General features: G+C 35.6%; 1 pseudogene; it reads right to left on the minus strand.

Moving 5' to 3' along the window:
* Positions 1-14,319: 14,319 nt before the first annotated feature.
* LOC120208722 lies at positions 14,320-16,688 on the minus strand (annotated as a pseudogene).
* Between the last annotated feature and the right edge of the window lie 904 nt (positions 16,689-17,592).

Here is a 17,592-nt window from a genome sequence, read left to right on the forward strand (position 1 = left end):
TAAGAAATAACTTTATAATCCTAGGAATATGAACATTTTGAAATGAATTTGTTGTATTGTTTATTGAATTTTTTCTTCATTGTATCCTTTTACAGATTGCTTTGTCTCTTATACTGTGGAGGAAAGTGATGATTGAGCCGCCAAGTAACCAATACTTAGAAAAGAGTAACAACATGGTATCCATATTTGGAGCCCCTTGCTAAAAACCTTGAAGGTAGGCCCGACGATGCCTCAAAAAGCTTTTGTTCTTAGACTACGTTGTTTGTTGCCTACTATTCTTGTTTTTGCTTCAGAAACTTTTGAAAGGGCCAACACCAATCCTTGGATTTCAATCCTGGAATGGAATCTACAATGAGCATGCCATGAGCAATCTGACAGGTGGCATCTTTGGGAATAATTATGAAGTTAATGGTGTCGTGGCTCGAGGGGAAACAGTTTGAAAGTCTCGATGAGTGATGAGTTGGATGCTTCTGGGGTCCACACGAATAAGGATTTGTTGGATGATGGGAACGTGGGCAGGAACAAGGTAGAAACCGAGGACAGTTGTCCATATAGGCAAGATAATAATAGGTAAAAGATTGGGCCCTATCAGATCATTTCAAATAAAGAAAACAATGGTATTTCTTTGAATGGTCTGAGAAGGGAGTTAAGACACAGAAGACTTTTTAAAAGCGATTGTGGTGTTGATAAAGGAAAAGCGAAGTGCTTGAGAGAAAATGATGCTAATATTGGAGACAAGGATAGAAGCTCTCGGTCGAGCTCTCGAAATGGGTCTCTTTCACCAGTTCGCGACCATCCATCGGAAGAAGCGCTTTCAGGAAAGGAATCGTCTTCTTCAAAGGGTGTATTACAGGTCAAGGAATATGAGTAGATTGGCAGTCAGAGAGAGTGGTTTATAATATGAAGTTTGTATAAAAGTTTATTAAAGGAAAAGTTCAGTAAATATTCGGATAACCGGATCAGTCTACAAAAATGTAAAGGTAGTTTGGGGTTAGAAAAATTATATTGATATTTTTACTTAGTTGAATTTGAGGTGGATTGGTGGATTTTACATATTAAAGTGGAATAGTGAATTTAGTTACTACATTGAATTTTTGGAAAGTTGGAGGGGCAAAGATGGAAATTGATAAATAGAATTTTCATATTTATTTAAGAATATTAAAATGCAGATAAAAAGGATGGCATGGAGGTAAATTTTAAGATTTATTAAGGGTAATTTTGACTTTTGGGCCAAATCAAACTTTTAATTCATTTTTAATTGGTTTTTAAAGTGAGAATTATGAGATATTTTACAATACATTTTTTGAATTCTCTCTTCTTCTTCAGCCGCTGGTCGAAATTGCAGACTGTGTCTTGATTGCGAACGAAGTTATTGACGACATCTCTAAAAGCAAGAAAGAGGCAGTGCTTTTTAAGGCAGACTTTAGTAAAGTGTATGACACAATTGACTGGAAGTTTCTGAACCTGATTCTAATGAAAATGGGCTTCGAAAAAAGATGGAGGAAATGGGTCCATTTTTGTATCTTGTCTCCGTCCATTGTCGTTTTAGTTAACGGATATCCTTCCACCAATTTTACAATAAAGAGGGGTCTTAGGCAGGGTTTCCCATTGTCGCCGTTGCTATTTAACGTTATAGGGGAGGCCCTTAGTGGCATGTTAAACAAATCAATCACTACTGGTCTGTGCGGTGGTATTGGAGTTGGGTCCGAAAATGTAGAAATTTCGTATATTCAATTTGCCGATGATCTTCTAATATTTTCAGCAGCTAATGAAAATAGTTTAAAGAATTTCAATCGTGTTCTTAAAATATTTGAGTTGGCAGCGGGGCTGAAATTAAATATGAAGAAGACTAAGATTTTTGGTATTAACGTTGATGAAAGCAGAGTTATTAGATGGGTTGATTCTATTAATTGCGGATGGGCTTCGTTTCTTTCGACTTATTTGGGTCTTTCGTTAGGTCACAAAAAGAATTCATCGGCTTTGTGGAAACCTGTGTTGGATAAGATTTACTCTCGATTACAGGGCTGGAAAGGTAAATTCTTATCCTTTGCGGGCAGGATTACTCTCATTAGATCTGTGTTATTTAATTTACTTGTCTATTATATGTCTTTATTCCCTATTCCTAAATCCATAGTTGATGCCATTAACAAAGTCATAGATTCTTTTGTTTGGAAGGGTAATTCGGAAAGGGGTATTCATTGGTTAAAGTGGGAAAATATTTGTGGTCCCAAATCTCATGGGGGTTTGGGTTTTGATGATGTTAAAAATAAGAATCGAGCGCTTCTTAATAAGTGGATTTGGAGGTTTGGTGAGGAGAATGATAGTCTTTGGAAAAAAGTAATTGTTGCTAAATATAAGTACGAGCCAGATTCGATTGTTCCAGAAGTGGTAAGTAAGCGCAATTCTTCTTGGGTGTGGCGTAGCATTGTCAACCTTGTCATTTCTAATGAAGGAAACATGTTTGCGGATTTTATTTGCGTTATGGGAGATGGTGCCAAAATTGAATTTTGGACTGACATGTTTTCTCTTAAATCATCATTTCCCAGAATTTTCAGTTTGGCTTTAAAAAAATCTGGCAAGATTGTTGAGTTTGGGAATTGGGAGAACGGAGTCTGGGAATGGAAAATTGATTTGAGGAGATCTCTTTGAATGGGAAAAAGTACTTTGGTCTGAGTTTCTTTTGGCCCTGTCGAGAGCTGTTAGTTTAGCTCCCGTTCAAGACAGCTTGCATTGGGTAGGGGCAGATAATGGTAGGTACACTCCTAAATCCTTCTGCTCTAAGGTGGCTACTTCTAGTAAAATGGAAGACTCTATTTGGAAAGAGGTATGGTGTAAATTTGTGCCTCTAAAAGTTTTTGGTTTTGTTTGGAAAGCAGTGCATCAAAGATTCTCGGTTTCTACAGAGCTGGAAAAGCGAGGAGTGCTCAGCTCTGGTCTTTCTCTTTGTTCTTTCTGCAATCGAGCTCCCGAAACTATTAATCATGTATTGTGTCAATGCGACTGCGTCTGGAAGGTTTGGCAACGGTGGTGCTCGGTGTGGCAAATTAGTATTGTATTTCCTAGCAATGTTAAGGATCTGCTGCAAATTTGGGTTTCTCAAAGGGTTAAAAAGAAATTCCGGGATCTTTGGAATCTTGGGTTCTTCGGTATGATTTGAGAAATTTGGCTATGTAGAAATAAATTCAGATTTCAGGGTAGCTCCTTTTCGGCTGATCAGATGTTCAATTTATCTATGATTCAGATTGGTGTTTGGGCTTATTCCAAATGGCCATCGTTGATTCAGAGTGTGCAAGACTTTGTTCGCTGCCCCGAATCCTTAGTGATTGGATACTGTTGAATTTTGTTGTGCTTCTTTGCTTATATCTTTGGTCGTCTGCTCGGTTGTTTTGGGATCCTTATTTTTCTGTTTGTTACTAGTGGTCGTTAGTAGTGCAGCCTCTGTTCCTCTGCTCCTTGCTCTGGATGCGTTTTCTAGATGTTGTGTTGGCGTTCCTCATGCAGCTTTTTGGTTCGGGTATCGTTTGTCCGGGTTTATATATATGGCGATAGTTTAATTATTGTTCGCGTGTCTTCCGATGCAAATTTTGCTGAGCATTTCCCTGGGTCGATGCAAATCTTCTTCATGGCGTTAGCTAGTTTATTGCAGTTTTGTGTTACCTGTATATAATTGTGTTCATTTCCTTTATTCGTTCATCCTTCTAGTTTGATGTTTTAGCATTCTTGTTTGGTGCTTCGTATTTTGAAGCAGTGGTTTTGTCTCCAGATTACAATGATAAATTTTGCTGATGTGTCTACGGCTCGGAGGCTATAGCAGGGAGTGTTTTCATACAGGGGGCAGTATGTACCTATATATGTGTAGCTTCTATGGGCTGTTTTAGCTCCGTATTTTTGTGCTTCTTTTTTGATGAATTAAGGTTCATGACTGTGTATTTTTTCCATCCCGAGGCTCACTTTTTTCCCTCAATTAGGTTTAGGAGGGTTTTTTAACGAGGTCTTTGGGGTGGTGTATTTTGTGAATTTGATTACAAAGTACCAATTTTACAAAAAAAAATATGAGTGAAAATTTTCTTTTCCATTTTTTATCCTTTTTATTGAGTTTTAGGAATAAGACGTGAAATAAAAAAATGTTCTATATTAAATTCTCTACAAATTGTTATAGGAATTTCATTGTTTCATGATTAAGTGTGAAGTGGGTATTTATGGTGAAAGAAGAGGAAGTTAAATTTGATTGAGATAAGGTTGAATTTGATCTTAGGAGTGTTACAGAAGCATGATCAAGTATGAAAATTGATTTGAAATAACTAAAGGGACCTAGTTGTAAGTTTTGGCCACTATGGGGATTAATTGAAAATGGTTGAAATTGATGTGTTTTGATATTAGAATGATTAGGATTGATTAGAAATGATGTTTATATGATGATTCAAACTTTAAAATAAATTGGTGATAATTAGGAGACTAAGTTGTGATTTTCGTCCATGGTGAAGGATAATTAGAAAATGCTGATACAAATATCTTAAGAATTTGATTGGATTGAAGGATGATTTTACATGCTTTGAATTGAATATTGGACCATTATGGAACATGGTTAAGTTAGAATACCATTTTTACAAGCCTTGGGAATTAGGAGGACTAAGATATAAGCTTTTGAAAATTGAATTATTATGCTAGAAATTTGTGTTGAGATGTTGAATTGGGTTAATTTGGAAAGTAGTGTAAGTTGAGGACCAATTTGGAAATCTTGGAAAAAGATTAGTGATGAAATTGCAAATGTATAAGTTTGAAGTACTAAGTTGGAAATTGTAGGAAGAATGGTAAATATGATGATTAAATTAGAGTGGAAGTGATCAAGAAAGGATTGTTTTGGGAGATTTTCAAAATGTAGGGTTGAAAATAAATAAATGCTTAATTGGGGGCTAATTGATGAATTGTGAAAGTTAAGTCGTTTAAATTCATGAAATATTATTGGCAAGGATTAGAAATGTTATTTGGAAGATTGAGTTAGAATTGATTTAATTCAAAGAAATTAGTACCGAATATGTAATTGTTATGCTTTGAATTTAGGTGAATACATATATAATATGTTAGTTACATACTAATATATATTTTGAAATTATTTTATCGAATAATTTATTCTTGGATAGATCGTGATAGCAACCAAAATCAAACAGAGCAAAAATAGAAAAGTAAAAGACTGAACTGAAAGCAAAATTAACAATAAGATTTATCAGTGAGAAAAAAGGTGAGTGTGTTTAACTTATTTATATATTTATACAATAAAAAATACATGCGATGAATCGACCTCGATTTTTTTAAACGTATTTTGAATTAGGCTTTTATATAGTTTTAATACAGTGTTTGGGATATTTTGGAATATGAATTCTGATACATAGTTTTACGATATTTTATTTTATTCATATTTTTTAATAAATTTACATGTGAAATGATACATGATTTGATAAAATGCCCAATGTGTATGTATTGAGAGTGTGAGGTACAAATGACATCATGAGGTAGAGTTGTTATATGATATATGTGTTTATATGGTACCCATGGTGCAATCTTACGAGGCACTTACGAGTGCAACACATTGAGGCACTTTCGAGTGTAATACTATGAGACACTTTCGAGTGTAATACTAGATCTACGAGACACTTTTAAAGTGCATATAGCGCGCACACTCGACGAGATTCACGTACCTTAGATTCTCGATTATAATACATTGGACTATAATTTAAATAATTTAATTTACAAGATAATACGAGTTTATATGATTTGAATATTAATAGTACACTTGATATAAGTTAGAAACTCACAAGACTTTTATCAGATACTTGATTTTCTTTTATATATTTTATGTGAATTATTTTTTATGAGTTTTAATATTATTTTTGATGAGTTTTATATTTTTAATTTTTACATGATATTTTGTATATTGTTTGGTTTTAATATTATTTCCTTAACATCTCACTAAGTAAATATTTAGCATGTGATTGGTTCACACGTGGGGAAAGAAAAGGAAAAGACTATCGAGTAGGGAGCAGATTGGTATCGTCCCTGGAAAATCAAGCTATCGTCTGAATTAGTAAAGAAATCTATTTTGATATTTTGTCTAGCTAGTGACATGTTTGCCACTCCCTCTAGCTTGTTAATGGTGAAATGTCGGCAAAAATGATTGACGAAAAAAGAGGTACATTTTCTTTAGAAATTAAGCTCAAAACGGTGTAAAAAATCAAGTCTTATAATATGGTAGTTTCATCTCCTATTTATAGTGGGGAATAAACTTAGGGATTAATGTCAAAAGTCTCAGATACCCCAAGTTTGTTCCCTTCACGTAGGGTGATGCAAAGGTGGCAGTGGTCCCCTCCTAAGTGGCTGAAAGTGGTCTATCCTGGGAGGCTGGCAGTTGGGCGTACGTGCAGACAAAGTCGGCTGAAAAGGGTGGCAGATGCTCCCTCCTAGGTGTTTGGCAGCCGAAGGCACGTGAAGATAAGGACATCTGGCTGAAAAATATATTCCTTTTGTCTTTTTCGCTTTCGAAATATTGTCCGAGTTGGCATTTACATTCTGCTCAGCATTCCTAATTTGTCATGGCAATTCTCATCACTCATCTTGCTCTCAAATCATGTACATCATCAAACAAAGCACTTTCCCCTCAACGCAGCAATGTTTACAAAATAAAATACCGCGACAATATATATTTCCACCACATGAAACTATATGCTCCTAAATGCAACTATTTGATCTTATATGGACTTTTAGACAATCAATAACTTAAGTGAAAATGCCCTAAATATAATTTTTTTACGAAGTTATCACTTAGACTTCCAACGATGCTTTTAAACAACGTTGGATTCACTTGATCTCTTGTTGAATTCACATTTAATTTCACGCCTAGTTTTGCTGAAGTGGATACCGTCTTGCAATCTTCCATTCTAAATTTTCTTAAAACTTCTTCTGCATACTTCTTTTGTGATATAAATATTCCTTTTTGCATTTGCTTCACTTCAACTCCAAGGAAGTATGACACTTCTCCAATATATGTCATTTCAAATTCTTTAGTCATAGCTTTCTTAAAATCATTAAACATACCTAGATTATTTCTTGTGAAAATCATGTTGTCCGCATATAAGCACATGATCATGATATCACCATCTTCATTTTTCTTCGTGTATAGGCATACTCGTATAGACTCTTTATGAACCCATTTCTCTGGAAGTATTCATGTATTCTTGTGTTCTACTCTCTTGAACCTTGCTTTAGTCCATATAAAGCTTTCTTCAATCGATAAACTTTGTCTTCATGTCCCTTTTTAATGTATCCAAGTGGTTGCTCAATATAAACTTCTTCTTCTACGTATTCATTTAGAAATGTTGACTTCACAACCATTTGATAAATATTTCATTCGTTTTGTTCTACAACTGCTGTGAGAAGTCTAATGGTCTTGATCCTTGCTACTGGAGCAAATACTTCGTCATAGTCTACTCCTTGTCTTTGCTTGTAGCCTTTGATAACTAGTCTCACTTTGTGTTTCTCGACCTTTCCATGTTTGTTGGTCTTAGTCTTGAAAACCCATTTTACTCTATTTGGGTTATGACCTTCTGGTCACCTTGTTAGCTCCCATGTATCATTTATTTCTATTTATGCAATTTCTTCATCCATTGCATTCTTTTATTTGTCATCTTCAATCGCTTCTTCATATGTTATTGGATCACTACTCACAAGTAAGAAGAAAAGTGAAATATTTTCTAATTAATAGTTATTGTACCTTTCTGGTATCATTCTCTCTCTTGTAGATCTTCGAACTTCTGTGGGAGGTACTTCAGGATTTTCTATTACGTTGCCACCACTGCTGCTGCTTGATGACGATGTTGCATTTTGTTGAGGATATTGATCATCATTTTGTTCATCTTGATTGATAAGATCATCATCATCTATATATTCATTAAAAAATAGTCCTTCAACTTTCTTTTCTTCTTAGCTCCATCTCCAATATTCTGCTTCATGGAACTCAACATCTCTTGAAATTATTACCTTCTTGGTAAGAGGATTATATAATTTGTAAGCTTTGCTTCTTTCATCATAACCAATGAAAATAAATTTTTCTCCTTTGTTCCCAAGCTTCTTTCCTCTCTACTCATGAACGTGGGCGTATGCAATGTACCCAGAAAATTTAAGGTGTAACTCTTAGTTTTTGACCACTCCATGCTTCATTTGGCATCATATACTTCAAACTTTTTGTTGGACATCGATTTAACAAATAAATTGCACATTGAACAGCTTAAGATAAGAAATTTCTAGGTAGATGCTTACCTTTTATCATGCTTCTTGCCATGTCAAGAATTGTGCGGTTCTTTCTTTCTGCTACTCCATTTTGTTGGATGTGTATCTAATTTTCAGCTGATGGATGATGTCATGCTCTTTCTTTAAATAATTTTGATGTATATTCGCCTACTCTGTCTGGTCTGATTATCTTCATATATTGGCCACTTTGTTTTTCCGCAATTGCTTTAAATTCTTTCAATTTTTGTAACGCTTCTGATTTTTCTTTCAAGATATAAATCCAACATTTTCTACTAAAATCATCAATAAAAGTTAGGTAATACTTGTTACCACTAAGTGATGGTATATAAAAAGGATCGGCTACATCTATATGTACTATCTCCAACGGTCTTCGAGCACACCAGGATCTACCAACTTCAAAGCTTTGTCTATGTTGTTTTCCTTTAATGCAAGCCTCGCATAATTGATTTGGAGTTGATCTCTGGCAGTCCTTTCACCATACTTGTTAACTCAGCTCTAAGAGATTGTAAACATATCTTTTTCGCTTTTTTGACACATTGGAGAGATTTTTGTAAAATCTCCCACACTTGCTTTGCGGTCTTTGCATCATAATTTTTTTTTTCAAAAGTAGATTCGTCTACTCCTTGAAAAATAAAGAATAACACTATTTTCTTTCTTTTTCGGGATTCCTTCAGTATTCTTTTCTCTTCATTTAACAGGGTTGCTTCTGCTGTTGCATTTTCAAGCTCGACGTAACTTTCTTCGACGATATCCCAACAATCTTGGGAACATAGTAATTCCTTCATTTGAATGCTCCAATTACCATAGTTTGTTTTTATCAATCTCGATATTTGAGGTTGAATCATGTTAGTCATTTTCTTCACCACGTTAAACTCAAACCAAGCTCTAGATACCACTTGTTAGAAGTGTAAGTGGGCACTTCGATATACTTTATAACTTGAACTATTATTGATACGAGGCAAAATACATTATAACGACTTTACCCCAATACTACAACACTAACTGCAGCTAGTTTACAAACACAACCCCACTATCAAAACTTTTCTAAGCTTCACTCTTAACACAATTTTTTTTACTCGTATATAACTCGTATTACATACTCTAGACTACTAACATATATATAGATGTAATTAACCGCCTCATTAAGCTCCATTCTACCGCCTTAAATTTGTTGTGATAAAACCTTGCTTGCTGCCTCCATCATGTTTTGCCACGTTAATTGATGGTTCTTAATTGATAAGCGATTTGTTGCCATGTTAATTTGCTTTGTAAATACCACCTTTCATTGGTCAATTCCTTGCCGTGGTGAAATTCTTCAGGTGATGTCTCCATTATTTTGTGGTTTATATTTTTGCCACCTTTATATGCACATGCTAATTCAAGTAGCTTCTATACAATTCTCCTTGCCAACATATGGTTGCAAAGTTGAGTTTGATTTCTAACAATGGGCATCAGGAAAAAGAAAAAGGAAAGATGCTTCCCTATGTTTACTGTCCATTTGGCATGTCAATAACAAAGGACATTGATCTAGAACTAGATGATATCTTCTTGAAAGCAATGGTTTTTTTTTTTTTTTACTTTTTTTTGCAATTAAAGATCGCATTGATCTTTCCAAAAAAGCTTTTGCAGGTTAACTTCCAATGGCAAACATTTGAACTTGCAGATGCTTTATCACATTTTCAGCTTTAAAGTTTTAATGGTTTACTCATTTTCTAAGGACTTATATGATTATTTTGCATTGTAAATCTGGGGTAAAGAATGAAGAAAACCCAAAGGTGTTTATGAGAATTTTATTAATTTTCTTTCAAGATTAGTGTGCTTTCAGTCTCCCTTATGACCATGACGGTGGTTGGGTTAGCCAGTTGGTGCTTAGTGGAAATAGATGATGTATAAAGTTTAAAACCTTGTTAAGATGGACTTTATAACAATCTAATCATTAAAAGATCATCTAAAAATTGAACCCATCCATTTCCTTTTGTGCCGGAGGCTTTGGTTATTATTTTTTAATCTCTCCTTCTCAGTAAAAGCAGGCAGACTGCCACTTTTTCGGAGACTGACCTGCAAATCCATCAAACATGCACAGACTATTGACGTTTTTGATTGTTAAGGTTTTAAAAGTAATACATATCCATCCCTCTATCTGAGAGTGAATGCAAAGTCATCAGATATTGTGTTGTCTACGTCACCTAAGAAATAAAACTGAACTTCCGCTTTGGATCTGTTTTTTTAATACATCTAAATGTAGTCGGTTTTATTTTTTATAGCAATATGGGATTTAGATTTTTTTTTCCCTAGTACTCTCTTTCATTGTTTTGCCTTTCTCCTCCCATGTTGACTTGATTTAGAAGTAAATGTGTGAATTCGCTCTTCTTGTTAATCAAGGAAAATTGAGGAGCATATCGTAGAGCAATGTCTCATATGTTGTGATGTGGGAGTTTTCTCTCATATTTCCTTTTCAGGTCAGTATACACGCCATAATAGGATTTCAAGAAAATAAGCATAACTTGAAAGAAAGATACTGATACTTGAAAATAGAAAGAACAAAACTTTAATCTAGGGATTTTGACTCATTGACTATTGAAAATAATATTCTGTTTTTACACTTTCAAAGGCCCAGTACATTACACATTTATAAGGCTCGACTGCAATTGACTAAACAGCTAATTAACTCGACTAATCAGAACTATATTACTAACCACCTAAAAACCAGCCAGCCTGGCTTAACTACATAGCCATAGTTAAGTGTATATTCCATCATTCTCCTGGTTTTCCTTCTTTGCTCCTGTCAAACATCTATCAAGATTTACCACTCCAAGTCTGTCACGCATAAGAGGAAAAAACAGCAGGAGTTATAGGTTTAGTGAGCAAATCAGTAACTTGCTCAGTTGACGGCAGAAAATTAACAAAAAGCTTCCCTGCAGGAACTCGATCAAAATGCAGATCAATCTCAACATGCTTAATTCAAGCATGATGAGTAGGATTAGTAGCTATAGACACAGTTGAAGCGTTATCACACCACACAAACAGGTTTTCCATGCAAATCAACACCAATTTCACCTAAAAGCTCCTCTACCCAGATCAATTCAGCAACAGGGTTGGCAAAACTCCTGTACTCAGCTTCCGAGGGGGATTTAGAAACCACAGACTGTTTCTTAGAGCACCATGTAATCAGATTCCCACCCAAATAAACACAATATCCATTTGTGGACCTTCGGTCATCAACAGAAGCAGTCCAATCTGCATTAGCGTAACAAACAAGAGAGAAATCACCTGAAGCTCGAAAAATCAGTCCAAAATAGAGAGTGCCTGAAAGATAAACGTTGGATCCTCTTTACAGCCTTCCAGTGAGTCTCACATATAGGGATGGCAAAAAAACCCGAACTCAATGGAAAACCGAAAATTGAATTAAACGGGGACGAGAAAAAACCGTTTATGCTAAACGGTGACGGGAAAAAATCGTTTATGTTAAACGGGGACGAGTTTAGTAATCTCCGTCCCGATTACCCGATGACCCAACCCGATACCCGGCCCGATAAATATTAAAAATAATTATATATATATATATATATAATATTAATAAATTTAAATTAAATTAAAAATATATATAATATTTATATTTAATTTAAATATATATACCGGCCCGATACCGTTTAAATAACTGTTTATGCTAAACGGGATACCCGTTTCGCGGTTTTCCCCGATTACCCGATGGAGATCCCCATTTAAATCCCGTGTTTTTTAAGAGGGGGGACGGGTTTTTAAACGGGATGGGACGGGACCAATACCCGGCCCGAACCCGACCCGTTGCCATCCCTACTCACAGAGGCTGTTCATAAACTAACTGGGCTTATTAACAGCAAATGCAACAACAAGTCGAGTCAAACAAATGTACTAAAGACCACCTACAATGCTCCTATAAAGATGAACATTTGTGAAAACATCACGATCATTAGACTTGAGTTTAGTTGAGATCACCATAGGCGTTGGAGCAGAAGTGCAACCCAACATATCTCCTTTAACCAAGAAGTGAATAATGTACTTTTAATTTAAGGGCAACCCATGAGGTCCTTGTTGAATTTCAATGCCTAAGAAAAATTCAAGCTGCCCAAGGTCCTTGAGATGGAATTCTCAATGTATTTGACTGATTACCATATTAATCTCAGCTGGATTGCTGCCAGTGACCACAATATCATCAACATACATAATTAATAACAGCTTGGAACTGGGTGTATTGCGAATAAAGAGTGAAGAGTCTTTCACGTTATGCATCAAAACCCAATTTAGATGTAAGAAAAGCTTTCGTGGTGTCAAACCAAGCCCTTGGTGCTTGTCGAAGACCATACAACGCCTTCTTGAGGAGACAAAATAGCTCCTCTCCATTAGCTCTCTGCTCAAAAAATATAAGTTCATTCAAAAAAGCATTATTAATGTCAATGTGCCTTACAGTCCACTTGGATAAAACTGCAGTGGCTAAAACTGTCCGAACAGTTGATGATCTCACTACAAGGTTGAAGGTTTCTTTAAAATCACTACCAACCACTTGGGAGTATCCTTTTACAGCAAGGCGAGCCTTGTACCTATCGAAGGTACCACCAGTTTTCTTTTAATTTTAAAAAGCCATTTACATCCAACTAACTTACGAGAGGTAGGCAGGGGCTGCAAATCCCATGTCTCATTTTTTAAAAAAGCTGAATATTATGCGTGAACAGTATCACTCCAGCCTGAATGTTGCAAAGCTTCATGAACAGTAACCGGTTCAAATTCTTCACCTTCCAAAAGGTATATTTTTGGCTTAAAGATACCAGACTTCCCCCTTGTTACCATAGAGTGAGAATTTCGAACAGTAGGTAATGAAGGTGGATGTGGTGGAAGTGGAGATGATGATGTTGAACGTAATGGAGATGATAATTGAAGTGGAGAAGTGGATGGTAGTGATTGAAGTGAAGTAGATAGTGGTAGATGTAATGGAGATGATAATTGAAGTGGAGAAGTGGATGATGGTGCTTGAAGTGAAGCATATGGTGGTGGATATAATGGAGATGATAATTGAAGTGGAGAAGTGGATGGTGGTGATTGAAGTGAATTAGATGGTGGTGGATGTAATGGAGATGATAACTGAAATGGAGAAGTGGATGATAATGGTTGAAGTGAAGTAGATAGTGGTAGATGTAATGGAGATGATAATTGAAGTGGAGAAGTGGATGATGGTGCTTGAAGTGAAGCATATGGTGGTGATATAATGGAGATGATAATTGAAGTGGAGAAGTGGATGGTGGTGATTGAAGTGAATTAGATGGTGGTGGATGTAATGGAGATGATAACTGAAATGGAGAAGTGGATGATAATGGTTGAAGTGAAGTAGATGGTGGTGGATGTAATGGAGATGATAATTGAAGTGGAGGAGATGCCAAAGTTCCATTAACTATTGACTGACCATTATTAATAGGAGCAGGAGAGAGAAACACAGGTGTTGATCAAACTTTAACCGAGTCAACCTCGAATAGCTTGCGATCTATCTCATCTACCAAGCTAGTGGTGGTCTACGTTAGCTGAAACATTCAGAAGGTGATATTTTAAAAGTTGCAAGTATCATTTTGCCATTGTGATGTGTTGTTAGAATAGAGATCAAAATAGAGTGAAATTTGATTATAAATGTAGATCAAATGATTGAAAGGGGAGGTTACCTGAAATTGAGTGCAAATGTCATGTTATCCGACTCTGGGGACTCTCATGTTCAGTTCTTTAAATTTAATGTTAAAACAGGAGGGGGAAAATTAAGAATCTGAGAGGTATATTGGATAAATAAGAGATTTCCTTGGAATATATCTGTAGTTACAGTTTAAAGCTAGTTGTTGAATAAATAAAAGATGTCCCTGCTTTCTTTGCTAAGCAATTTTGTTTCTTCCAAAACTCGACCTACATATGTATCAACTGTTTTGTTTTACACAACCATCCAGTATTCCAATATGCTATATTTCAAGCTCTCTTGGTCTCTTCTGTGGGGTTTCGAAATTACAATTTTCTTCAGAACCTTGTTCTAGTCAAATTGTGTCCATAACATTTCAAGCTACCTCACACACTGGTAGGACTCGGGGAACCATCTTGAAAACACATGGTGTTTCAGCTTTAGCAGAAAAGCAAAGGCGCCATAGCATGGGAAATGCATCAATGCTACCAAAAAGTACCTTCAAATCCCAATTCAGAGATTAGGAGTAGATGTATGTGTAGATGATACCATAAGAAATGGTTTCTTATACATACCACAAGGGAGCATACGATGATGACAAATCAAGAAATGGATACGGCCACCTGTTTATAGCATTCAAAGCAACATACATTGATCAAACGATTCCACTAGAGAAAGATGAGGGGGGTGGGGGACTGGGTTTACCAGATATTCAGACAAGCATGAACGAGCCACTGGAATATAACATATATCACAGTCCATAGGAAGAAGTAGGCAATCCGGAAACAGGGGAAGCGCTGAACGATACAAAAAAGCAAAATTTATCAAGATTTATAAACAATTACTGAATGTGATTAGGCAAACTTACCAAGCAGTTTAAAGCAGTATCACCAAGCAGGAAAACAGCATTGATGGTATGCATATTAATAGCAAGCTGCCACCAAAAGATTCAATAAGAAACTGACAACATATCGGGGGTTTTTCCTTTTCTTCTAATGAACGAATGAATGGTGGTACTTACAACACTGAGATTGTAATCTTTAATGGCAAGGAAGGGCACAATTATGAACCAAAAAACACAATCCGTCAGCAAAACAGCACCTGCATTCATCTGATTCACAAGCAAAAACACTGTCACCATCTCTAGGAAGCAAACTGGCCAATGGGTAGTAGTCGAAATAATTGAAGGGGTTATGTCTTGTGTGCACCTGGAAAATTATTTGAAAGACATAACCCCAAGTGCCTGCACGTTGGCGAACAAGGTGTCCTTCAGGAGGCTCGGGGCTAATGATTTTTCCTGCATTGATAGATGTTTCTCCAGATGCAGCACCGGCATGGTTCCCTTGCTCTGCATCTAACTCTACATTGTCGACCTTGTCACCGCTAACCCTTTTGTGGTATTGGTAACATCCACGTATGGAGAGCAGCGATCCCAGCTACAAATGAAATACGTTACAAATAAGCCTATAACAGATCAAAGGGCTACTGTGAAGAAACATGATTATACAAACATACCCCAAAATAAATGGTGATCAGTGTGAAAGTCCACCTGCACCCAACATGGAAATACCATAAAGACTCAGAATTCAGAAACTGATTGAGTCCATAGAAGTTCAATCCTCAAGTTTATCCATGCAAGCAACTCTAAAAGACTATTTCTGTAGGGAAATCATGTTATGTCTGGTTCCACAAACGTAGATAAATCAAATTTTGCACCCAAGGAAAAGGAGAGCTTACTGAGTATAATAGTAGAAAATGCTGCCTCCATCTACAAAAGCGGTGACTATTAGCAATATCAAAAGCACGAAGAAAGCAACAAGTCTGAAAGCCATCAACCATGCAGGGTGAATCCCTTTTAAACATGGCCTCCAGGTTCATCTTCATGAAGAGATCCCTTCGTGTCTTGTTGAGTTTCTTCACCATCCTGATTCGGTTTACGGAGACCTTCACATTTCCATATCATAATCAAGGAAACAATTGCTGTAAACAAGACCCAAAGGGCACAGAGCAAGACCCTCCAGTTGAACCAGTAGCCTGGGGTGGTGGTATTAGCAGTCATTGCCGGTTGCCAAGAATCTCCTGCTCCTGTTAAAGAACTCACGGTAAACCACAGCTGATTGATTCTCTGTTTTGTTGTTTGGGTACTAAATAAATAAATACTTCCTCTGTATATCGCCAATGAATGAATGAACTGGAAAGATGGTTTGTTGTGTTCAAATTTTTTTATGGACAAAGAGAAAGATGATGAAGAGATTTGTTTTTGGAAAACAGAAAGGAAGGATGATTAAAGTATGGACCTGAATAAAATGGGAAAACTTAAAATGAATCTAAAACAAGTCATGAAAAAATTGTGATTAGTTAGTTTCTTGAAGGAAGCAGTATACTTAAATTGAATGCATGAAAGAAACTCAGAGAAAAAAAACATAAAACTTTTATGAGATAAGAGCTTCAGAGAATGATGTTTAACATAATAACAAATCAAAAGAAAGATAAAGAATGAAATAACGCAGGAATAGCTGAAATGACATGACGAGCCACATGTAAGACAAGTCTAAGAAGAAGACCAAATGCAGACACAAAGAAGAAAAAAAACCCAAGTTTGAATTTGACCTCATAAACTAATGCATACAACAGGCTTTGGAGTAAGATTCCAAACTTTAGAAATGTTTTAGCAGAGAAAGATAAATTAATATTTATATAAGCAAAAAGAAAGCAGAAGCTACACTCTAAGCAAAGAGAAAGTTGAAACTTACAAGGGAAAGCAAGTAAATGTGGAGGGTGTGTGTTGTAAGAGGAGATGCTTTGCTTATTTGCTTAGAGAGAGAGAGAGAGAGAGAGAGAGAGAGAAGAATTAAAATTGAGGGAAAGGGGATAAAGGATGCTGTGCTGTGAGGGCAAGCTTCTGTTTTCTTGCTTTTAGTTTATAAAGAAAATTCTTGGGAAATTCACTCTTTTACAGTTTTTCATGTGTACGTGTATCTCCATGCAATGCAAATATTAAATTCTCAGATAGATATCCAAGTTTTTTGTCACCTTTATTTATTTATTTTTTTACTTGGATTTAGGGTCTGTCTTTTTAATACCATTTTATTAGAAATTTAGGAGATAGAGAGATACGATATGAAGAGTCACCATTTTATTTGGATATTTGTGTTTGATGCATTGTGGAAATTGTGTGTTGTGATTTCTGAACGAAAACACTGTTCAAAGGGAAGGGATCAATAAAAAGCAAATCAAAGGGATAGGGTGATTGTACGATAAAGCGTTGAGGCACCATGCAATAGTCATGAACATTACTTTCGACTATTCTTTCACTATTTTCCATTTTAATTTTTTTGGGTATCATTTATGTTTGATATTTGTGGATACGTCTTTCAATAATATGTTTTTAAAGTTTAAAATAAATATAATTAATGTACTTTATTACCTTATCTAATTTCTTTTAATGAAAAACATATTTGATATTAGTAATAATTTTAATATTCACACGAGCCATCTTCAATATATAGTTAATTAGCCTCTCTATAAAATTAAAAAGAATAAAAAATTAATGGAAATAATAATTTGGCAATGAGAATGGTATGATGATATTAAGATTTGTTTAG

The sequence above is a fragment of the Hibiscus syriacus genome, unplaced genomic scaffold, assembly GCF_006381635.1.
Source record: "Hibiscus syriacus cultivar Baekdansim isolate YM2019G1 unplaced genomic scaffold, ASM638163v2 tig00017366_pilon, whole genome shotgun sequence".
Lineage (NCBI taxonomy): Eukaryota > Viridiplantae > Streptophyta > Magnoliopsida > Malvales > Malvaceae > Hibiscus > Hibiscus syriacus.